At 44.9% G+C, this 25,313-nt stretch overlaps 1 pseudogene across 1 annotated transcript in view; it reads right to left on the bottom strand.

Moving 5' to 3' along the window:
• The window catches only part of LOC311141987 (gamma-aminobutyric acid receptor subunit beta-2-like), a 74,161-nt pseudogene extending 58,752 nt beyond the window's left edge, over window positions 1-15,409 (bottom strand). Inside the window, exons 1-3 of the transcript in view lie at window positions 15,387-15,409; window positions 15,169-15,260; window positions 14,436-14,503 (exon numbers count right to left, since the gene is read on the bottom strand). The product of the transcript in view is annotated as a gamma-aminobutyric acid receptor subunit beta-2-like (transcript). The remainder of the gene's footprint in view (window positions 1-14,435; window positions 14,504-15,168; window positions 15,261-15,386) is intronic.
• Window positions 15,410-25,313: the final 9,904 nt, after the last annotated feature.

Raw genomic sequence — 25,313 nt, 5'->3', positions numbered from 1 at the left:
ATCAGATAGGAGAGGACAGTGTTCGGTGTTCGTTTCCCAGAACCCCAGCTGGGCCCATCAGTGACAGAGAGACAGCCACATGATAAAGGACGGGGGGACATACCGACGAGCACAGTGTTACTATTAAAAACCGTGTTCGGTTTGTGCTGCCTCCCGAACAGCACAGAGAGAGTAGCACTGGCGGCGATTAACCCACTTTCATTTGTCACTCCGCCTAATCCGTTCCGTAGTGCCGGCCTCGGCCATTATCGAACGCTGCTAGAGGACAGGTGGGGAGATTATCGTTCCACAATGAGCGGCACAAGACAATATGTTGTCAATTCCCAACGCTGCTGTGTGACAAGCAAACTAGATGCAGCAGCAGCCTATGTGTATTGTGCTAAACATCCCAGCAGCACCACTGAATCAGTTTATTACTACTGTAGTCTAACCACAGGGAATTGATTACATGCCTGCCTTCCCTTGACATTTGGAGCACTATCCCTAATTGCATGATAAGCCATCTCTGCTGCATCATTAATAATAATGTAAGCAGTATATCATTAGTGTTTGTCACTGTGCGTGTGATTGCTGCTAGATGAGCATGAGGGTATAGCTAGACTAAAGTCCCCCTAGCCATGCTATGCTAGGCTATGTAAGGGGCTCATCCAGTATACAATAATAGCAGCATTCTGTCAGACTGTCTGTGTTCCTTCAAGGCTAGACACGCTCCTCTGCTCCCCTGCTGCCCCCAGCTACCCCAATCTCACACTGACCATGGGTACTATCATTTAGGCCCCATAGGAATTCCTTCATCATCCTAACACATCTCTTAGCCACAAAATGCTGAGTTTCAAAACAATTTCCAATACTTTCAATGTTTTTCCAATCCTTTCAATGATTCCTGAAATTCGTTGTAGGGCCAGCTGACTTTCACAGCTGTGAATCCAAGTGTTTTCAGCTGGCACCCATCAAAGACCCATCAAGAGTGGAGAGAATGAGACTGTGAGAGAGAGAGAGCGAGAGAGAGAAAGAGAAAGAGAGAGAGAGAGATAGACATGTAGCATGAGAGTGGGGCTAAAACTGAAAGGTGGAGTGTGAAGGAGAGATGGCAAGGGAGGAACAGCAAGAAACACATGACACACAAGAGAGGATATGGGCTATATGTATGAAGAGTGGAGGAGGGGGAGAGAGGAAGCAGTTAGGGTGTGCAGACTGTTGCTGACGAGTGACGCATAACAGAGTATTTGAGAAAGCGAAACAAAATGAAAATAACTTGAACAGACAGTCTACAAACTTGGCATAGAGGGTTAGGGTTAGGGTCAGCAGATGTGGGCCTTACTGACGATGAGCAGGTATAATTCTGGTACTATAAAGCCTCTCTCAACTTCAGCCCAGCTTTCTCAGCACACAGGCGTAGGGAATTGACACTAAGACTGGCTGGAGCCAGGGCCGATCAACAGTGATTCTAGAACAAGTTGAAGCTCTAGGAGCAAATGTTAAATGAGTGACAGATATTGCCCTCTGTCTGAATGCAATTCCTGCTAGAGAGAATAAGAATTCCCCGGTTCACATGCCTGATAATAATGACAGATAATGGTTGGTAATGACAGCCATTATCATCTATAGCCGATATAGGAGCACAGTTAAGTCACACTTTACGACACATGCTAGCTAACTAGGCCTAGGCCTATGTCACGGCAGTTGTTCAGCCTCTTCAGTGTCCCAAATCAAATCAAATCAAATGTTATTGGTCACATGCGCCGAATACAACAGGTGCAGACATTACAGTGAAATGCTTACTTACAGCCCTTAACCAACAGTGCATTTATTTTTAACAAAAAAAGTAAAAATAAAACAACAACAAAAAAAGTATTGAGAAAAAAAGAGCAGAAGTAAAATAAAATAACAGTAGGGAGGCTATATATACAGGGGGGTACCGTTGCAGAGTCAATGTGCGGGGGCACCGGCTAGTTGAGGTAGTTGAGGTAATATGTACATGTGGGTAGAGTTAAAGTGACTATGCATAAATAATTAACAGAGTAGCAGCAGCGTAAAAAGGATGGGGTGGGGGGGGCAGTGCAAATAGTCCGGGTAGCCATGATTAGCTGTTCAGGAGTCTTATGGCTTGGGGGTAGAAGCTGTTGAGAAGTCTTTTGGACCTAGACTTGGCCGTGCGGTAGCAGAGAGAACAGTCTATGACTAGGGTGGCTGGAGTCTTTGACAATTTTGAGGGCCTTCCTCTGACACCGCCTGGTATAGAGGTCCTGGATGGCAGGAAGCAGTTAATATGACCAACAAGAGGAAAACCAACAGTTCTAGTGGGACCCACTACCAACAGTGTGTGTGAACCTAGTCACATGACTGTAATGGTCGAGCAGGTGGCGCAGCACTATATAATGGCACTGATGATATATAGAGTGGACTGTACAGTTGATATGACAGCCTGCATTTCTAATGAGCCATGAGAGGCCTTCCTTAGCAGAGCAGACAAGTGGGTGCCTCCAACAATTAGAAGTCAAGTTGGTAATTATAGTCTTGTTGAGTCTGCAGTGTGAACTTCCTGCCATGGGTGCTAGATACAGTTTAATTTGGGAGTGTTCATCTTGTTCCGTCTAATTAAAAGCAGAATGTCATTGTTTAAGTGTGTGGAAATAATGTGGCCACTTACAGTACATACACCAAGACCGCCGAAAAAATTATCAATGTTTGATCGGTTTCGCGTTTGACAATGTACTAGATACTACTGTATGGTCCTGCAAGGACAAAACACAACCGCATGTGCCTGTGTATCCAGAAGACCTTATCCTATAATGCCAGAAAAGGATGGATCATAAAAACCTATCACATACTGTAGGGTGAGGACAAGGCTCAACATACAGTAGGACTACAGAGTCTACCATTAGAATGACCTCTTAGCTTTCAAATATCATTTTTAAATAGTGCTTGATGGAAGCCTGCGTGCTGGAATCTCCAACGTAATTAATCCACTAAGGAAAATTATTCACACGGAAACATTAACATTTCCTATCCGAATCGCAATTGCCTCTTAACTGTAACAAGCTGCCATTTGTTTCATTAACTATAATAATGAAGGGGGGTGTGCTGTATATACAGTGAAGAGGTTTATAGCTTTTCTGATATTAATTTCAGCAAAGCTGGTGAAATGAAAGAGGGGCATATCAAAGCTCAGAGGCAGCCATTATGACAATTAATGGCTGCCTAAACATAACAATTATAGCTCCCCTTAGCTTGTGACTCATTTGTGTAATGGAGGAGATGGTCATGTGACATTGCCCTCTGCACATCTCTTCGCTGGTAAAAAAAAATCTACATGGCAACTTTATGAGTTATAATTATATAATAAATAATGAACAGGAACTCCCCACCTACTCACTTAAAGCTGCCAAATAAAGTATATAAAATAACTAATAAAGTTCAAATTCAATCTTTCCTCAAGAGTCCTAAATCTACAGGTTTCATAATACAATCAATCAATGAAGTAAAGTGCAGAGACCAATCTTCAACATTGTCATTCCTATCACGCAATAGCCTCACCATGTAAACGGTGACATACCAATATTAGGAAGGTAATATAGCCATAAAGAGACTCTCAGCCCCATGGCAAAATGTGTAGAATTGCAGGAAATTAGCTATTAAACAGCAACATTTTTGGTCAGAGCATGCCCACTAGCACTACAAAGCCTCTCCGCAGAGTTCCACAGAATGAAGAGGTCAGCAAACTGGTTTCAATTTCACTTTTCAATTAAACTACAAGAGTCTAGTGTCTTTTCGATACAATCAGCAAAATAGTTCTCTGAGACAACCACAGACTTTGTGAAACTAAAGTTCCCCTGAGAACCCTGTTCTGTGACACACAGAGGCAGTGGGACATTCTAGTTCGATCATCACTAGTGGTGACCCGTCATTCAGGGCAGGTGGGGCAGAGCTGTACATTTCAAAAGTGCTAAACAAATAGTTATATTGACTACGTCCGTCCTAGCTCGCTCATTAATGTCTTCATCGAAATTACGGATTGCCTCTTATCCGCTTGTCGTCCCCTTATGCCACAGTTTGTACATCTCAATAGCCAAGTGTAGCAGTGGTAAGATGTTGGGCCTGCTGTTGGGACTCTGCTGTTGGGACAGCTTTACGTAGGACCTAACAGTTTGTGGGCACCGTTTGTCACCATTACAGTGCAATTAATGTATTGTTTAGTGTTGTGTTTGTTTTGTTTGCCCCACCAAGATTTACATGCAAAATCACCACTGATCATCACCAAGGCTCCCGATAACACAAACTCCAGAGAGTATAGACATCAAGACCACAACAACATCAACAGAAGTTGGACAGTTGGACCAACTCATTAGTAGTTATACATTATATGTATAAACCTCAAGTCATCACTCTTAAAACTGTCTTTTGTCTGTGTCTCTGAATAAGATGGAGCACTCCTCTATGTTGCCTGGCAGCCCATCCACAACGCTCCGGACAAACTTACGTTTCTTCCATCGATAGAGTAGTGGAATTAAATTCATGGTGAGTCATCAGGGAACCTCTATGGGGATCCCCTTGAAAGAATATGCGTTGACGTTGCTCTCTACTCCTTACCCACATAAACCCACACTCTCTTGTGAATTCCCTCAGCATATAATTTCCCTGAATGATACATGCATATGCAATATATACAAAGCCAGTGGGCCTGCATGTGTCTGTGCTGTTTGTTGATGGGCCCAGCAGCGCTTATCTCCCCTGGCTGTCAGGTGGAAGAGGCCTGAGGTAAAAGGCTTTTGGGTTAAAGGGAAGCAAGACTCCATTACAAGTGAACTGAAAATGAAACCATTTGCCATGTAACAACAGGTCAATATGTCAAAAAGCCTGACTGATGGAGAAAAAAACAGACAAAAAAAACCCAGGGATCTTTATTCTCTTTGTTTCCATTTTTTCAGGAAATGTCATTCATGGCAGTTTAGTGTTTTGACTGCGGATGTATGGCAAGTAAAAGGGATTATGCAGTATTATTAGGACCTTTAACAGTGAAAAATACATGTCATGTCTCAGTCAGGGTTACCAGCTAATCACATGAAGAATGGGAAATTGAGTAGATCAGGGGAGAAAAAGCCACATCTATTAGCCTTTTCTGTGAAACCCCTCTTCTGCTTGAGAAACAGTTAGCAGTACACTAGCCTCTGAAGCCCAGGCTCCGCTCGCTTAGTCGAGTCAGCGAGACAAGATTTGGAAGGATGGCTTCGCGAGACTGTACACGTCATGAGCATCATATTTCCAGAGTACAAGACTAGCCCAGCCAAGATGGATGATTCACTATCAACATGCATGTCATCCGTCATCTCATAATCTCAAATCCATTAGATACGGTCTGAAATGACAAGACTGGTTTCCCCACCATAGAGTTAATTTTAATTTTTTTGTCACCATGATACAGATGTTTTTTCAACCACATAGTGAGACACTCAAATGTAGTTTTGACACACTAGAAACAATCTATATATAACACATTACAACATCCATACACATGTATGCATAAACAGAAAACAGAGTACAGTAGACAAAAGGATAATTAGGCACTTTTAAAGAAATGTCTGTGTTAGAGGATAAAGTGGCAGGCATTTGCGCAGGAATTTACAATATTGTTACCTGACAATTATTACCAGATTTTTATTGTTCCCGAATATAATTTTCATCTAGACCGTTAACATTTTCATTTTGGCTGGACTGCTGATGAAAAAGATAATCCCTAATGTCATTGTATAACCCACAGTAAAGAGCATCTCTAGTGTCATTGTATAACCCACAGTAAAGAGCATCTCTAATGTCATTGTATAACTCACAGTAAAGAGCATCTCAAATATCATTGTATAACCCACAGTAAAGATCATATCTAATGTCATTGTATAACCCACAGTAAAGATCATCTCTAATGTCGTTGTATAACCCACAGTAAAGAGCATCTCTAATGTCATTGTATAACCCACAGTAAAGAGCATCTCTAATGTCGTTGTATAACCCACAGTAACGATCATCTCTAATGTTGTTGTTTAACCCACAGTAAAGATCATCTCTAATGTCGTTGTATAACTCACAGTAAAGATCATATCTAATGTCGTTGTATAACCCACAGTAAAGAGCATCTCTAATGTCATTGTATAACCCACAGTAAAGAGCATCTCTAATGTCGTTGTATAACCCACAGTAAAGCAAGGCATGAGCTTATGTTTCAATGGAACCATCATTACAGAAAGTACATACACGTTTATCTTAGGGAGTGTTTGTGTATCAACCAGTGTCAATAGAGAGACTGTAGCACATATGTATGTGCCTAATCTCGGTTAACTCAGAACTAAAGTATTGCGTAATTGGTCAGATGCTCGATTACGTTGTGGGTTCATACAGCGTGTGTTAAGAGAAGAGATTGGAACCTGAATGAAGAGCTCCACCCTCTCTCTTTGCATGTTACTGCCAGATGCTAACACCTGCGAAATCATGATTCATCCTAAGCACCGGAACTAATGCTGCCTGTTATCTCACGCATCCCGTTGTATCATGACAGATCTACTGTACCATTTATGTTACACAGTCTGTACACGAGAGATTAGTATGTGCCATACGTAGCATTCCACAGCAGCATCTAGTCTGAAATACCTTTTACATCCCTTACAGAGATCACCTCTATTGCATTTTGTCCATTATGTAACGCAACATTTCAAGTTGATGATTAATCATGACTGGAGACCAGTAACATATTAGGGGGCCAGGGCTGAGCCAGTCAGACAACCCTTATGACCAGTCCTACAACACTGATACATCCCCCATGCACAACTCAGGCTCTACAGTAGACTTTATCATTTACATTTTAGTCATTTAGCAGACGCTCTTATCCAGAGCGACGTACAGTTAGTGAGTGCATACATTATTAATTTTTTATTTTTCATACTGGCCCCCCGTGGGAATCGAATCCACAACCCTGGCGTTGCAAACGCCATGCTCTACCAACTGAGCGCCGCCCCATGGGTCTCCCGGTCGCGGCCGGCTACGACAGAGCCTGGATTCGAACCAGGATCTCTAGTGGCACAGCTAGCACTGCGATGCAGTGCCTTAGACCACTGCGCCACTCGGGAGGTTATCAAAAGGCTTTATGAAAGGGCTTACGCTATTGGCTAGCCTAGTCCATTACAGCAGCCAATACGTATATCCTTGCCTTGGTTAAAGTACAAACAGACTGGACCATTAGGCTAACAATATGCTAATAAGATGTCATAATGCTAAATGGTCAATGTGACAGAAATGACTGCTGCGCTCAGCTAGCTGATATATAATAATAATAATATGCCATTTAGCAGACGCTTTTATCCAAAGCGACTTACAGTCATGCGTGCATACATTTTTTTTTTGTGTATGGGTGGTCCCGGGGATCGAACCCACTACCTTGGCGTTACAAGCGCCGTGCTCTACCAGCTGAGCTACTGAGAACCACATCCTAATTAACAATAGCAGCTTCATGAGTTCTCAGACACATTGGAAGTGATAACAGTACTGTGATAAATTGAAGTTCCTTTGTTTATTTAAATGTATCTTCTGAGATTTCTCTTATCATCCATCCACAGATTAAATCAGGTCATTTACATTCATAATGATTAAATTAAGATTAGTCCCCTGTAGATCAGTTGGTAGAGCATGGCGCTTGCAACACCAGGGTTGTGGGTTCGTTTCCCACGGGGGGCCAGTATGAAAATGTATGCACTCACTAACTGTAAGTCGCTCTGGATAAGAGCGTCTGCTAAATGACTCAAATGTAACTATCTCATCAACCCACAGTGCTATGTCTGTGATGCAAGCCCATTTCACTCCTATTCAAAACATATTGAACAACCACTCATTAGTCACTGCAGTTCCGCCCACAGTCGCCATTCCATGGTAATGCTGGGAAATAGATTCAGACTGCATTAGATGAAGAGAGAACCTCTCCTGACCGGATGAGTGATTATGGATCTTCTTTCTGTATATACTTCCCCTCTTGCTTCAAAAGCCCATCAATAAGCCATCATAACACAGATAAGTTCAGACTCAATTAAAGAGTCGCCATAGCACTCAGACTACAATATAATTAAACGTATTGCAATAAATGTGTCCAGCTATGCCAAAATAAACACACCTTGGGCAAATGTTACTCCACATTATAAACTGAGTGGTTCGAGCCCTGAATGCTGATGGGCTGAAAGCCGTTGTATATGAGACCATATAGCACCGGTATGACAAAACATTTATTTTTTACTGTTCTAATTACTGTTTACTGTTCATAATAGCAATAAGGTACTTCGGAGGTTTGTGGTATATGGCCAATATACCACGGCTAAGGGCTATATATAGGCACTCTGTATACATGCCTAAGAACAGCCCATAGCCGTAGTATATTGGCCATATACCACACCCCCTCGTGCCTTATTGCTTAATTATTTCACTCAATCACTAAAATCATACAGTATAGTAATCCTTTGATACAGCACAGTCTGTTCTGAAGCAATGTTTCCTCAAAATATGCCAGTGATATCTGGATCTCCTCAGCTGCCATGAGTCGAATGTGTTGTGCTCCAAAATGGAGGGATCTGCACTCTGAACACCTTCTCAATCGATCAATAAGCTCCTCTTGGCCTTTGTCTACATCAATAATGGTATTTCTGCTGTTTGGCTCATCCTCATCACTGAGTATTTATTTCCCTCTGGACACTGTTGGCATAGTCTTCAACAATAAGATGACTCCTTCAACAGTAATATGGCTCAAACGGGAAGAAAACTAAGAATACACTACAAAATATACTGTAGGGCAACACTGCACTAGATTCTACCACTTAGCCAGAGCCAACCATTCATCAACTAAGATTGACTAGCTACCTGGAGTTGCAGTTTGTCTATTTCATTTGTTTTCCGAGTGTTCCATTGTGTGTGTCTGTCTCTGAATCATATGAACCCTAAGCAACATGAGATGCATGACCTTCCCTCCAACCTCACAGGCTTCCTCTGCAAAATGGAGAGGCCTGACCCAAAGGATTTACATCGCCCAGCCTTACATATAACCTTTGCTCTCCTCTCAGGGATGTGTGTGGAAGAGCACCCAGGAGCAGAGGACCTTTCGGAGGGAATGTGCATTCAAAAACAGGCCTATTATATACCTGGTACGCTGGATGAACATACAGTGAGCTCCAAAAGTATTTGGACAGTGACAACATTTGTATTGTTTTGGCTCTGTACTCCAGCACTTTGGATATGAAATCATACAATGACTATGAGGTTAAAGTGCAAACTGACAGCTTTAATTTGAGGGTATTTTCATCCACATCGGGTGAACCCTTTAGAACTTACAGAACTTTTAGTACATAGTCCCACCATTTTAGGGGACCAAAAGTATTGGGATAAATTCACTAATATGTGTATTGAAGTAGTCCAAAGTTTAGTATTTGGTCCCATATTCCTAGCACACATTGATGGGGCGGCAGGTAGCTTAGTGGGTAAGAGCGTTGTGCCAGTAACCGAAAGGTCGCTGGTTCTAATCCCCGAGCCGACTAGGTGAAAAATCTGTCGATGTGCCCTTGAGCAAGGCACTTAACCCTAATTGCTCCTGTAAGTCGCTCTGGATAAGAGCGTCTGCTAAATGACTGTAAATGTAAATTACATCTCGCTTGTGACTACAAACTTGTTAGATGCATTTGCTTTTTGTTTCGCTTGTGTTTCAGATTATTTTGTACCAAATATAAATTAATGGTAAATAATGTATTGTGTCATTTTGGAGTCACTTTTATTGTAAATAAGAATAGAATATGTTTAAAAACCCTTCTACATTAATGTGGATGCTACCATGATTATGGATCATTCTGAAAGAATCGTGAATAATGATGAGTGAGAAAGTTAGACGCACAAATATCAAATCCCCCAAGACATGCTAACCTCTAACCATTACAATAACAAGGGAGGCTAGCATTTTGGGGGGATATGATCTACAGTGCATTCGGAAAGTATTCAGACCCCTTGACTTTTTCAACATTTTTGTTACATTTATTCTAAAATTGATTAAATTGATTTCTTTCCTCATCAATTTACACACAATACCCTCAATTATAAACTATAAAATATTAAATTAAATATATTCAATATTAAAACTAAATATTACCTCAATTACCTAAACTAACCTGTGCCCCCGCACATTGCCTCTGTACCGGTACCCCCTGTATATAGCCTCCCTACAGTTATATTATTTTGTACTTATATATTTCTTTACTTAACACTTATTTTTCTTAAAACTGCATTGTTGGTTAAGGGCTTGTAAGTAAACATTTCAGAATAAGGTCTAAACCTGTTGTATTCGGCGCATGTGGGAAATACATTTTGATTTGATTTGATTTAATGACAAAGCAAAAAACGTTTTGACAATTTTGCACATTTATTAAAAATAATCTCACATTTACATAAGTTTTCAGACCCTTTACTCAGTACTTTGTTGAAGCACCTTTGGCAGAAATTACAGCCTCAAGTCTTCTTGGGTATGACGCTACAAGCTTGGCACACCTGTATTTGGGGAATTTATCCCATTCTTCTCTGCAGATCCTCTCAAGCTCTGTCAGGTTGGATGGGGAGCGTCATGCACAGCTATTTTCAGGTCTCTCCAGAGACGTTCAATCGGGTTCAAGTCCGGGCTCTGCCTGGGCCACTCAAGGACATTCAGAGACTTGTCCCGAAGCCACTCTTTAGTTGTTTTGGCTGTGTGCTTAGGGTCGTTGTCCTGTTGGAAGGTTAACCTTTGCCCCAGTCTGAGGTCCTGAGCGCTCTGGAGCAGGTTTTCATCAAGGATCTCTCTGTACTTTGCTCCATTCATCTTTCCCTCGATCCTGACTAGTCTCCCAGTCCCTGCCACTGAAAAACATTCCCACAGCATGATGCTGCCACCACCATGCTTCACCGTAGGGATGGTGCCAGGTTTCCTCCACACGTGACACTTGGCATTCAGGCCAAAGAGTTCAATCTTGGTTTCATCAGACCAGAGAATCTTGTTTCTCATTGTCTGAGAGTCCTTTAGGTGCCTTTTGGCAAACTCCAAGTGAGCTGTCATGTGCCTTTTACTGAGTAGTGGCTTCATTCTGGCCACTCTACCATAAAGGCGTGATTGGTGGAGTGCTGCAGAGATGGTTGTCCTTCTGGAAGGTGCTCCCATCTCCACAGAGGAACACTGGAGCTCTATCAGAGCGACCATTGGGTTATTGGTCACCTCCCTAACCAAGGCCCTTCTCCCCTGTTTGCTCAGTTTGGCCAGGCGGCCAGCTCTAGGAAGAGTCTTTGTGGTTACAAACTTCTTCCATTTAAGAATGATGGAGGCCACTGTGCTCTTGGGGACCTTCAACGCTGCATAAATGTTTTGGTACCCTTGCCTAGATCTGTGCCTCGACACAATCCTGTCTCGGAGCTCTATGGATAATTCCTTCGACCTCATGGCTTGGTTTTTGCTCTGACATGCACTGTCAACTGTGGGACCTTATATAGACAGGTGTGTGCCTTTCCAAAACATGTCCAATCAATTGAATTTACCCCAGGTGGACTCCAATCAAGTTGTAGAAACATCTCAAGGATGATCAATGCAAACAGGATGCACCTGAGCTCAATTTCGAGTCTCATAGCAAGGGGTCTGAATACTTATGTACATAAGGTATTTCTGTTTTATTATTTTTAATACATTTGCCAACATTTCTAAAAACCTGTTTTTGTTTTGTCATTATGCGGTATTGTGTGTAGATTGATGAGGAACATGTTTTATTTCATCCATTTAGAATAAGGCTGTAACGTACCAAAATGTGGAAAAAGTCAAGGGTCTGAATACTTCCGAATGTACTGTCCTCTGTAACTTTCTCACTCATCATTATTCATGATTCATTCAAGACTATCCGTAATCATGGTAGCGTCCACATTAATGTAGAAGTGTTTAGAAACATATCCTAGTCACAAACGTGATGTAATCATTGAGTGATAGGAATATGGGACCAATACTTAACTTTTGACTACTTTAATACACAAGTGAATTTGTTCCATTACTTTTGGTCCCCTAAAATGGTGGGACTAGGTACAAAAAGTGCTGTAATTTCTAAACGGTTCACCCGATATGGATGAAAGAATACTCTCAAATTAAAGCTGACAGTCTGCACTTTAACCTCATAGTCATTGTATCATTTCATATCCAAAGTGCTGGAGTACAGAGCCAAAACAACCGAACATGTGTCACTGTCCTAATACTTTTGGAGCTCACTGTACGTGACTCAGTAACCGTGGCGCATCCGAATCCCAACAGAAGAGGAGATGAAAGCTCATTGGAGCTGAGATGGAAGAGGGGGCACCAGAGAGTCAGATATGGACCTTTGCTCCAGGAGTGTGGAAACACCTTGCGTTCTGGCCTTGATGGGCTGGAGGGGGGAAACACCTTGCGTTCTGGGCTAGATGGGCTTTAGGGCAAAAGCTCTTGAAGAGATATTGGTAAAAGAAACAGGCTGTATCTGTTGACTGTTCCTTTTTTAGCCCATTGATGGAATGGACTCTACGAGGCCCTGCAGGAGATTACGTATGATTTGGTCCTGCATGTATTGCTGCCTGTTTCTCCTGGCTGACTGGCCGGCTAGCTGGCTGACTGGCTGGGAGTGGTACAGCTATGGAGAATGTGTAGTGAGCTCTATCACTAATCCTGTTCCTTTAGGTGCAGTGTGAAAGTCCCAACCTGGAGATGGGCCAACCGCAGAGGGCCTGGAAGAGCACAATCCCTTTCCTATGTTGACTTCCAGCCCGGCTTTGTGGATTAGCACAGCGTGGTAATAGTCGCTGAGCATATTTGTTGAAAGCATTAAAGGTAAAATCATTATCTAAAACAATAACCCAGGTGCTTCATTCAGGTGTTCAGCCAACCAGGAGCCATGGATTAGGCCGTTTATTAGGAGATTAAACATGAAGATGCATAACCAAGGCCAACTTTTTGTCATCACACAGGGGTCGTCACACAAAGGGAGCGTTTCGCATGAAATGCCAGGAATGACGAGAGTCCACATTGCCACAGGGAGATGCCTACCATGACAAAACCTTCAGTTCATGGTGCACTGGCCACTCACTTTGGTTACACAGTGAAAATCAGTGTTTAATCCAGATGAATGCATGCAGGAGTCAGAGCCAGACAAATCAAAACGTGGAAGGCACTAGACCAGTGATCTATGATATATGGACAACAAGGGCAACTTCCACCATTAAAGACTGTGAGCAATCATACATCTTGTTAATCATATATCTCATTTTATACAATAAACCTAACTGGAATTGCATTTTGTCTGGGGGACGACTACAATGACAACAGTTTAAACTAAGACCTTTGGGTATGTGCCAAAAAACAGCCAGCTGTGTGCTCTTAACTTCATACTACGATGAGACCCATTTCAACTGGAAAACATCATTTCAGCAACCAGTAGAGAAGAAATGTACCTGAGCAAAGGCTTTTCCCACTGGGCACACACTGGTTGAATCAACATTGAATTGACGTCTGTGCCCAGTGGTTTGTATGTGCCTGCTTTTCATCACAAATACAGTCATTGCAATCTTACTCAATAGTAATCTAAATGCATGTATTCATAATATTATTTATATGCACAGAGATAATAATCATCTCAATTTCAGTGTCGTATAACGGTGCCTTATCCACATTCTACAATGGAGGCAAACCTTTTCTAACGACACTCAAAACTAACAAATGATAAAACAACCAAAAACGCACTAACAGCACAGATTAGCAGAGAGATTGATATGATGACTGGAAGCATAACCATGGATTTTGTCCAAAACATACCCAAACCATACCCAAAGGTTTGGTGGAGGGACCTTCTCTCTGGCAAAGCCCGGAAATCATGTCTCATTAGAATTAGGTGCAGTTCTGACTAATAGCACTAGGGGATGCTCTTGCATGAAGCAAAACTTTGTCTCCACCAGTATCCCACTTAATAAATTCCTTAAAACGTTAGTATTTCCAGGCTACCACTACATGTAAACACATTACAAAGACTCAAACCACAAGTATGCGACATGTTGTCTACCAGCCCCTTGTGTTCATCTGTTACAGCACGAAATTCCATAATCAACTGCCATACATTTAAATGTAGTTTACAACCTGAAACGTGTTTTAGGAAACATTCACAGTGGTGAAACTCCGTTATGGGTGGATTAGCAACAACATACACATAATGGCTAGGCCTATCCGTGTGAATTTAAAAAAGGTCGATTGTCACAGCTGTGAGAAGACTAAATGTTTTAGCATTGGTTTGACTGGTAGCCTATTCCTTGCAGTGCACTGGGGGCTCCTTTAGGAGAGACAATGCATGGAATATCAGGGCAATGCCCACAAACCATTAGGAGGGTGATAATCGAGTACTTACCATATTGACTTCAGATACCATGTCTATACTGGCTATGTCTATGTTCATCCCCACTCCCACAGGGGGACCTAGAACAAACCAACAAAACGGACCGTAATGTTAACCATTTCATGATTTTTGGTTTATAACATTAATATATATCATAAACCACAAATGTAAACCTTTGAATTGCAACTGCCTACAAGCAGCACAAGAGCAATCATTCATTAACTTATTGTCAGCCAGATAACACGATACAATATGGGATTTCGAAAAGCAGGTGCGACGGTGTCTCTGATGTTTATTCGCAAAACACAGTGCATGGTGTTCATTTCGTCTAAATGCTTCGGAATAAATTGAAATTATATACGTATGTCGACAGCTTGTATGAGCGCCCAGCTAAATGTAAATGGTTTTACACCGTTTGTAAAGTAGACACCAATGGCCAACATAACAATGGGTTGGGGAATTGATTATCTCGTTCCACTACAGTCAAAAGGTGTATCATTGATTGAGCCTACAATTTGAAATACCCTTCTAGTATTGTGTTATAAAGTGGTTTGCACACGTGGAACGAGGTGGCACGATTTATCTATAGGCTACCTGGACAAACTGAAGGGTGGGCTATGTGCGTTTAACTTTAAAAAACAAAACGAGGGATTTGGACGATCCACCCAATTAGAGCAACAACTGAGTGTTATAGGGCTGACAATAGCAAAGTAAATTAGAGTTTGTATTAAATTAATTAAATTACCTCCGAAATCTGGCCTCAAGCGAATGTCATATCCTTTCAACAGTCTATCCACCGTTTCTTTTACGATTGACATATTGCTAGGGTCATTGACACTAGGGAAGGATAAGGAATACATTCTTAGATGTGCAGGCTTCTGAAGGCATTATTGAAGTGTTTCTACAGTGTATAAACCATAACACATTCATTCAAAGAGAAGAGTATCTAAGCTGACCACTTACCTTTGCGCACAGACCACAGCCACTATTACGAGAAAGGTCCAAACCCCAAAGTAGCTCATTTTTCTTATTCTCAACACGGCCATAGTTTTGATATGATTTTGGATTTCAGTGAAGACAGACGTGATCCAACTTATTCTGACCAGTGCAGTAATTCCAATGTGTAGCGCATGCGCATACTCTACCACAACATCAAGGAGCAGCGGCTGCTGATGCTCGTGGCAGAGCAATTTCCCTGCCAGATAACATTTTTTAAAGGGGAAAGTGAAGCCAGAAAGTAAGTGAGCCAAACGGATGCTTCTCCCTCGCCATTCAAGATTTTCTAAAACTGTGAAATAAACGTAATATAGATTAACCTTTACTTTCTTTACTTTCTTATATTCCGTTTATACACATGATTATTCCAATAGAGAGGATGTTTTAAAACTACAACATGCTGAACGAAGTGGGAATACGGGAAGTTTATCGTGAGAAAGAGGACTAGGAGAAATTAGGACGAGGTGGGGGGAGCTGTGTGTAGCTACAGCTCTGAGAAAGCGTGAGCGCGCGCGAGGGCGTTTCAAGGTGCACAATGATTAGTATAAATATTGCTAGGTCATCACTGGATTATTTGTTATTGGTTTGTTCAAAATAGCAGGAGCTAAATGTATCATTTCTTATAGTATTGATCGATAATCACAACAGGTAGGCCTGGATTGAAATCCTTCCAACACTACATGTATAGGCTATATAAACCTATAATGGCATTCTTTAAACCTCTTGGTCATTCGAGAAATGATCAACTCCAGTTTGGAACTGTCCATGGTGCTGAAATTAGAGTTAAGGGCGCTGCATGGTCAATCTGACGTCTGCATTGGCCGTGCAGCATTTATGGTGATATGGCCTCTGCAGAAGTCAGGGCATTCATACTTCTTGCGCTTCACCGAGCAGCGCAGAGCTGTTGTGAAGGAAGTTGTCAAGGGAGTTTGTGTTTATACAGGACCTCCCGCCCTCACCTACCATTAACCAATCATTTCAATGCGGAGCTATAGGCTACAGGGAAAAGTTGAGAGGCGCACGGAGATGCGGAGCGCAATTTGGCGTGCCTCCGGAGGCTCCGCGATTGCGTCATACCATCCATACCGCGCCTCCAACCACATTTTCGGATCAAACATAAATTGGCTCTTAGGCTACCCATGCACTGTGCTGGTGTTCTCTCTCTCTCTCTCTCTCTCTCTCTCTCTCTCTCTCTCTCTCTCTCTCTCTCTCTCTCTCTCTCGCTCGCTCTCTCTCTCGCTCTCTCTCGCTCTCTCTTTCTTTCGATGAGAGATGCTCCTCAAAGTTATTATGACATGAGTCGACTACCCAATCAATTTCACCAACCGCACCGCTCCTACGCGTTTGTGCTTTTGATGTAAACGTGCGCAGGCGTGCTCAAAATGAGAGCGACTACATTACCACGAGCTGTTTCTCACGTCAATATAGCGCCTCGAGGCTGAGATAATACATGAACACTAGCAAGTAGGCTATACATTATATTAGTAGACATTATGGCACATGTTGAAGTCCCCTCTTGCGGAATATATACATGTTGAAGTCCCTTCTTGCGGTATATATACATGTTGAAGTCCACTCTTACGGTATATAGGCTACTTTATATTTAGTATAGGTTTACTTGTAGCCTGATTGACTCCAAAGACTCCAGTCACCCAAGTAATAGACTGGCAACTGCTCGGTCTCCGACCGCAAGGCACTACAAATGGTAGTGCGTACGGCCCAGTACATCACTGGGGCCAAGCTTCCTGCCATCCAGGACCTCTATACCAGGCAGTGTCAGAGGAAGGCCCTCAAAATTGTCAAAGACTCCAGCCACCCTAGTCATAGACTGTTATCTCTGCTACCACACGGCAAGCGGTACGGGAGTACCAAGTCTAGGTACTCCGGTACCGCCCACTCACTGTTTATTATCTATGCATAGTCACTTTACCCCTACCTACATGTACAAATTACCTCGACTAACCTCTACCCCTGCACATTGACCTGGTACCGGTACCCCCTGTATATAGCCTAATTTTGTATTATTTTATTGTGTTTAGTATATATACTTTAGTATATTTAGTAAATATTTTCTTAACTCTATTTTTTTTAAACTGCATTGTTGGTTAAGGGCTTATAAGTAAGCATTTCACGGTAAGGTCTACACCTGTTGTATTCGGTGCATGTGACAAATACAATTTGATTTGATTGCTATAAGTGAGACATGTCTTTGCAAGGTAGCATAACCTGGCTTTTCTGAGAATGATGACATCATTGTAATTAGGCCATGTAGAGGGAAACCCTGTTCTCAGTTGGACAAAATATCCAGTATAACAGTTGTCATTAAAACCATAGGCCTTAGTGGCCAAACATAAATAAATAACAAGGTCAAGGTCAAAAGTTTTGTCTATTTGCAAAAAATTGACATTTGTATTTGGCATCTTGGCTTACAGCAGATACATAAAAACACACCACGCCCAATAAAAAAAAACAACAGCAATGTTAGGGGCTTTTAAATGTTCCCTACTTCATTCATTCACACACACACACGCACACACGCACGCACGCACACACACACACGCACTCACGCACACACACACACACACACACACACACACACACACACACACACACACACACACACACACACACACACACACACACACACACACACACACACACACACACACACACACACACACACACACACACACACACACCCCTTCTGGCACTATGTCTTCACTCATTTGATTACCATTCATTTGCTGTACACCTCTAAAGAACGGACCTCAAGTATTCAGCACTTGATTGTGTTGCTTCCAGAGTGGATTTTAATGTATTTCACTCAGCACTGAGAGTGAAGGGCAACAAAATAATAATCACCAAACCTGGGTTCAAATACTGCTTCAAATATCTCAAATACTTTCACATACATTCATAGTAAGTATTCAGATATATTTTATTTGAAAAGATAAGTAGCTGATATATTTGAACGTATTTGGAAATACACGTAGAAAGTATTTGACAGTATTTTCAAATACTTATTTCAAATACTATTTTATGATACCTGGGTTACATTCATGGGAGTGTATTTGAGTCAGTGTATTTGAGTATTTGAAATACAATTTGTCAGACTATTATTATTATATATATATGTTTTTTTTACAAATAACCATTCAAATACTCAAATAAAAGTAGTTTTTTGGGCTGTGTATTTGAAAATAAAAAAATACACCCCCCAAAAAGTATTTTAAATATCAGACACTCAAATACATGTATTTGAACCCAGGTCTGATAATGACTGATGGCTTTCTGAGTCATTATAATCAAACACGAGTCATATTTTCTCCCTCATGTCCAGTCAAACTACATCACACCATGTATTGGAACAGGGCGTTTGTGGCTGTGTTTTTGTAAACAGGGTTTGTTTGCTGGCATCCAGGGTATTGATAGATAGGCCTGTCTGGCCTGTGTGTGCACGGAGCCGGTGTACACAGATAGTACAACACAGAACATCATCTGCCATGACTTTGTGTTGCACTGTCACCACAAGCAAGGAAGAAGAGGGGGAAAGTAAGCATTAGCAGTCCTTACACTATGGTACCCACTCACTCAGGGATGTGGTATGTTTGCTGGTTACAACTAAGAAACTGGAAAGATCGTAACTCAAATTCGTAACTAACTTACAGGCACACATAGACACTCACAGGCACATTCCTCAAATACTATGAGACAATTTGTCATGGGCCTCTCACTCCACCGGGTTACCACCTTAATTTTCTTCCACTCTGCTCACCACTCTCTCTACTCAGCCTAACTAGCTCCACCTGTCCCTGCTCTGCTCTGCTCTAATTACTCTGCCAGCTGCGCTGCATTACCCACTACCTCTCCCAGTATTTAAGGCCCTGTCTTTCAGCTCTCCGGTGTCAGATCGTCTGCAAAGCTCACACCCGGAACCTGTTTGCTCGCGCTTCTGGCTCACCCTGGTTTTGTGACCCCGGACCTGCCTGTTTTTTGGATACTCTTCTGCCTCAGGAGATCCAGACCTGCTTCTGCCATTTCGACTCCTGACTACTCTTCAATCCCGGTAACTCTGACCAGCCTTCTGCCTTGCTACTACGTATTTTGGATTTCCCTTGAACTGTACTGCTGCCTTGTTTCATTCCGCCCTGTTGTGTCTGTGTCTCCCCCCCCCAGGACTTCTGGACCACCCACCACCGGCTTCATAGGACGCATCGCTGCCACTGGGGGGGGCACAGACCCAGCACATTGGACGGGATCCCTGTTACCCCTGGAGCCTTCATTCACTCCCTACTTCCCTTTTCCCTTAAGTTTAATAAACTTTCTGGTGTGACGCAATTGTGGTCCTCTGGTCGTCTGTCTGAACCGTGACAGTACGATCTGACCATTATGGACTCAGCGCACACTTTCCCCGACATGGAAACCGATGAGCATGAGCAGCAGTTCCAGCAACAGCAACAACAACTCGCCATGATCATTCAACTCCTCACCAACCTTACCCCAGCCAGTCTGCCCACCAGCCCTGCCCCCGAGTTACCTGCCCCGGTCATTGCAGCCGCTGCTCCGGAACCCAAGATTGGAAACCCCGAGCGGTTCAACGGCGATTCAACCCAGGTCCGGCCATTCCTGACTAGCTGCCGACTTCAGTTCTCCTTGCAGCCAAGGACCTTCGCCACGGAGGGGGCTAAAGTTGGGTATGCCATCACTCACCTGACGGGCCGAGCTCGACTCTGGGGAACAGCAGAGTTCGAACGTCAAACCCCCGCATGTGCAACCTTCGACCTGTTTGCTGAGGAGATGCTGAAGGTGTTTGACCTGGATTCACCCACCGCAGAGGCGTCTCGTGAACTGTTCAGTATTCGACAAGGCAGACGTACAGTCGCAGACCATTCCATCGACTTCCGAACCCTGGCTAGACGAAGTTCTTGGAACACACCATCGTTGGTGGACGCGTTCTTCCATAGTTTGGCTGACTATATCAAGGACGAGTTGGTCTCCCATGAACTGCCTTCCACTCTTGATGAAGCCATCGCACTGACTGTCAGGATCGACAGAAGGATACAGACCCGTCGTCATGAGAGGGGGCGCCAAGGTCCACCTACTACCGGCATTCGGAGAGATCCGACTGGGCTCCTGTCATCTACTGCCACTCACCCAGGTCAGCTTGATCAGTCTGAGCCTATGGAGATTGGGCGAGCCTCTCTCACTCCTGCAGAGCGCCAGCGCCGCTTCACCTCAAACCTCTGCCTCTATTGTGGAGGTGATGGACATCGTGTGGTAACCTGCCCTTTAAAGGGCCGAAGCTCACCGGGCATAGGGGGAGTCCGGTTGAGTTCAATGACCATCCAGTCCTCCGACCGCAAACCCCTGCTGCAAGTTCACCTCCGCCTCTCTGACTCAACTCACACCCTGGCTGCTCTGGTGGATTCTGGCGCCGAAGCCAACATAATGGACATCAAGCTGGCACGCCAACTGGGACTGGAGAACCTCCGTTTGACACCTCCTATTCCTGCCCGGGCACTGGACGGACACTTACTCGGATCGGTCACTCATGTCACGGCCCCGGTCTCGATGGGTCTGTCCGGAAACCATCAAGAAACTATCCAGTTTCACCTGCTCCCCTCTCCAGGCCAACCCCTCATCCTGGGTTACCCATGGCTCCGCCGGCACAACCCTCAGCTCGACTGGGTGACCGGGGTGATCAGGGAGTGGGGAGAGGACTGCCACCGAACCTGCCTGCTTGCTGCCGCACTACCCCCTCGGCCAGTACCTACTAACTCCGCTCCTGACCTCTCCAATGTCCCAGAATGCTACCATGGTCTCAGAGAGGTGTTTAACAAAGCAAGAGCCACATCTCTGCCCCCTCACCGACCGTACGACTGTGCCATCGACCTCCTCCCTGGAACAGCTCCTCCAAAGGGTCGTCTTTATTCGTTGTCTGCTCCTGAAAGAAAGTCCATGGAGGACTACATCAATGGCTCTCTGTCCGCAGGATTAATCCGGTCATCTTCATCTCCTGCTGGTGCTGGCTTCTTCTTTGTGGGGAAGAAGGACGGATCTCTTCGCCCCTGCATCGACTACAGGGGACTCAACGACATCACAGTGAAAAACCGTTACCCTCTGCCTCTGCTCACCTCTGCTTTTGAGTTGCTCCAGGGAGCCACTGTTTTTACCAAGTTGGATCTCAGAAACGCTTACCACCTAGTGCGGATCCGGGAGGGAGATGAATGGAAAACCGCATTCAATACACCAACAGGCCACTACGAGTATCTGGTTATGCCTTTTGGCCTCACCAATGCTCCTGCTGTGTTCCAGGCTCTAGTGAATGATGTACTGCGGGACATGTTAAACAAGTTTGTCTTCGTTTACCTGGATGACATCTTAATCTACTCCAGAAACCTGTCTGAACACACCCGCCATGTCCAGCAAGTCCTTCATCGTCTTCTGGAGAATTCCCTCTACGCCAAGGCAGAGAAATGTGAGTTTCACGTCAAGACAGTGGCCTTCCTGGGGTACATAGTGGCAGAGGGAAGTATCCAAATGGATCCTGCCAAAGTATCAGCAGTCACTTCATGGCCAGTTCCGGAGAACAGAAAGAAGCTGCAACAGTTTCTGGGGTTTGCTAACTTCTATAGGAAGTTTATCCGGAACTACAGTACCGTTGCTGCCCCTCTCACTGCTCTAACCAGCACCAAGCAACCCTTCACCTGGACCCCAGCAGCCGACAAAGCCTTCAGTACCCTCAAGGTGAGGTTCACCTCCGCTCCCATCCTCCAGATGCCTGATGTGGACCGGCAATTCATTGTGGAGGTGGACGCCTCGGATGTGGGAGTTGGTGCTGTGATTTCTCAGTGGGCTGCGGAGGATAGGAAGCTCCATCCCTGTGCCTTTTTCTCACGTCGGTTGTCCCCCTCTGAGTGCAATTACGACATAGGGAACCGTGAGCTGCTGGCTGTGAAGCTTGCCTTGGAGGAGTGGCGTCACTGGCTGGAGGGGTCCACCATTCCATTTCTCGTTTGGACCGATCATAAGAACTTGGAGTACATCCGCACGGCCAAACGGTTGAACTCCAGGCAGTCCCGCTGGGCCCTGTTCTTCACCAGGTTTAATTTCACTCTGTCATACCGGCCTGGATCACGCAACACCAAGCCAGACGCCCTCTCCCGTCAATTCCAGAAGGATGACACCCCCTCCAAGGACCCGGTGTCGATTCTGCCAAGTCCCTGCATCGTTGCAGCTCTGACCTGGGCTGTTGAGGAACAGGTGCTGGAGGCTCTCCGTAACCAGCCAGGTCCCAGCACTTGCCCAGCTGACCGCCTTTTTGTCCCCGAAGACCTGAGGTCCCAGGTCGTTCAGTGGGGACATGACTCCCGCCTAGCTTGTCACCCTGGCTCCACCCGCACTTACAACCTGCTCGCCCAGAGGTTCTGGTGGCCCTCTCTGAGGAAGGATGTACGGGAATTCGTCCAAGCCTGCCCCATCTGCAACCAACACAAGTCGTCCTGCCAGCCCCCAGCCGGATTGCTGCAGCCCCTGCCTGTGCCCAGACGTCCCTGGTCTCACATCGCCCTTGACTTTGTCACGGGGCTGCCCCCTTCAAGTGGCATGACCGTCATTCTCACCATCGTTGACCGTTTCAGCAAGATGGCACACTTCATTCCCCTCCCCAAGCTCCCAACCGCCAAGGAGACCGCCCAGGTGGTCCTGGAACACGTCTTCCGGATCCACGGACTGCCAAAGGATGTAGTTTCTGACCGTGGTCCACAATTCTCCTCCGCTTTTTGGAAGGAGTTCTGTCACCTGCTGGGAGCCACAGTCAGTCTGACTTCCGGATTCCATCCCCAATCCAATGGGCAGTCAGAGCGGGCTAATCAGGAGCTCGAGAAGGCACTGCGATGCATGACTTCACGCAACCCCCACTCCTGGTCGCAGCAATTGACATGGGTGGAGTACGCACACAATTCTCTGACCTGCTCTGCCATCGGTATGTCCCCTTTCCAATGTGTTTATGGATACCAGCCTCCTCTATTTGCCAGCCAGGAAGAGGAGGTTACTTGCCCATCTGCACTTGCTTTTGCCCGTCGATGTCGCCGCACCTGGTCACAAGCCCGAGCCACACTCCTCAGATCCGTTGCCAGCTACACTACCGGGGCCAACCGTCGGAGAATTCCTGCTCCCACCTACCATGTTGGTCAAAGGGTGTGGTTGTCATCGAAGAACCTGCCACTCAGGGTGGAGTCGCAGAAGCTGGCACCTCGGTTCATTGGCCCATTCCCTATCATAAGAGTGATTAGCCCAACTGCTGTCCGGCTCCAACTGCCTAATTCCCTGAGGGTGCACCCCACTTTCCATGTGTCTAAGATTAAGCCCATCCATGAGAGTCCGCTGGTCCCTGCTGCGCCTGGTCCTCCTCCTCCACGGCTCGTCGATGGTGGTCTGGTTTACACCGTCCGCCGCCTGCTTCGGTCCAGACGGAGGGGTAGGGGTCTCCAGTACCTCATTGACTGGGAGGGCTATGGACCTGAGGAAAGGACCTGGGTGCCAGCTAGTCGGATTGTGGATAGGACTCTCATCACCGCTTTCCACCAACGGCATCCTGATCAACCTGCAATCCGTAGGGGCCGCCCCAGAGGGGTCCCTAACCGTCCTGCCCGCTCGGCTTCCTGTCCTGTGCCTGATCCTGTCTCGGGACCTGTCCCATCTCCCGACCACGGCCCTCCGGCTTCCTCCGAGGATGAGGACGTTCACTCGGACCGTTCTGAGGAGTTCTAGCCCTCCTCCGGCTCCCCTCCTCCCGCCCGGCGTGGTGTTGCTCTTGGGACTTCTGGGGCCGTCCCTTGGGGGGGGGGTTCTGTCATGGGCCTCTCACTCCACCGGGTTACCACCTTAATTTTCTTCCACTCTGCTCACCACTCTCTCTACTCAGCCTAACTAGCTCCACCTGTCCCTGCTCTGCTCTGCTCTAATTACTCTGCCAGCTGCGCTGCATTACCCACTACCTCTCCCAGTATTTAAGGCCCTGTCTTTCAGCTCTCCGGTGTCAGATCGTCTGCAAAGCTCACACCCGGAACCTGTTTGCTCGCGCTTCTGGCTCACCCTGGTTTTGTGACCCCGGACCTGCCTGTTTTTTGGATACTCTTCTGCCTCAGGAGATCCAGACCTGCTTCTGCCATTTCGACTCCTGACTACTCTTCAATCCCGGTAACTCTGACCAGCCTTCTGCCTTGCTACTACGTATTTTGGATTTCCCTTGAACTGTACTGCTGCCTTGTTTCATTCCGCCCTGTTGTGTCTGTGTCTCCCCCCCCCAGGACTTCTGGACCACCCACCACCGGCTTCATAGGACGCATCGCTGCCACTGGGGGGGGCACAGACCCAGCACATTGGACGGGATCCCTGTTACCCCTGGAGCCTTCATTCACTCCCTACTTCCCTTTTCCCTTAAGTTTAATAAACTTTCTGGTGTGACGCAATTGTGGTCCTCTGGTCGTCTGTCTGAACCGTGACACAATTACTAATTTCAAAATGATAAACTCTTGAAAATACCAAAGTTGCATAATGTTTGAGTTCTTTTTTTACTTGAGTGTTGACAAGTAATGCAATCTCCTCACTAAAGTCAATGTTTTTTTTGTCTCCGCTCATGTCTGATTTCATTTTTTATTTCAGTTAAAAGGAAACGTATACAAGTGTAGGATCTTAATTTGACCAGTATTGTTGCAGCAAAATAACCCTGCAGCAACAGCATTTTAACATTTAGTCTATAATGTTGCTTGATCAATGTTTAGGTTATTAGCTGGCCAAAATTAGACTATGTGAAAAGTGCAATACTGTTCATATAATCGTGTGTTCAGTGAATTTATGTAAATCAGGAAGCTCATCTGCATTTCCTGCAGT

Source organism: Coregonus lavaretus (genome assembly GCF_964263955.1).
Source record: "Coregonus lavaretus genome assembly, chromosome: 15".
Lineage (NCBI taxonomy): Eukaryota > Metazoa > Chordata > Actinopteri > Salmoniformes > Salmonidae > Coregonus > Coregonus lavaretus.
Note: the sequence above shows the minus strand (reverse complement) of the source record. Positions and strands in the feature narration are given on the sequence as shown.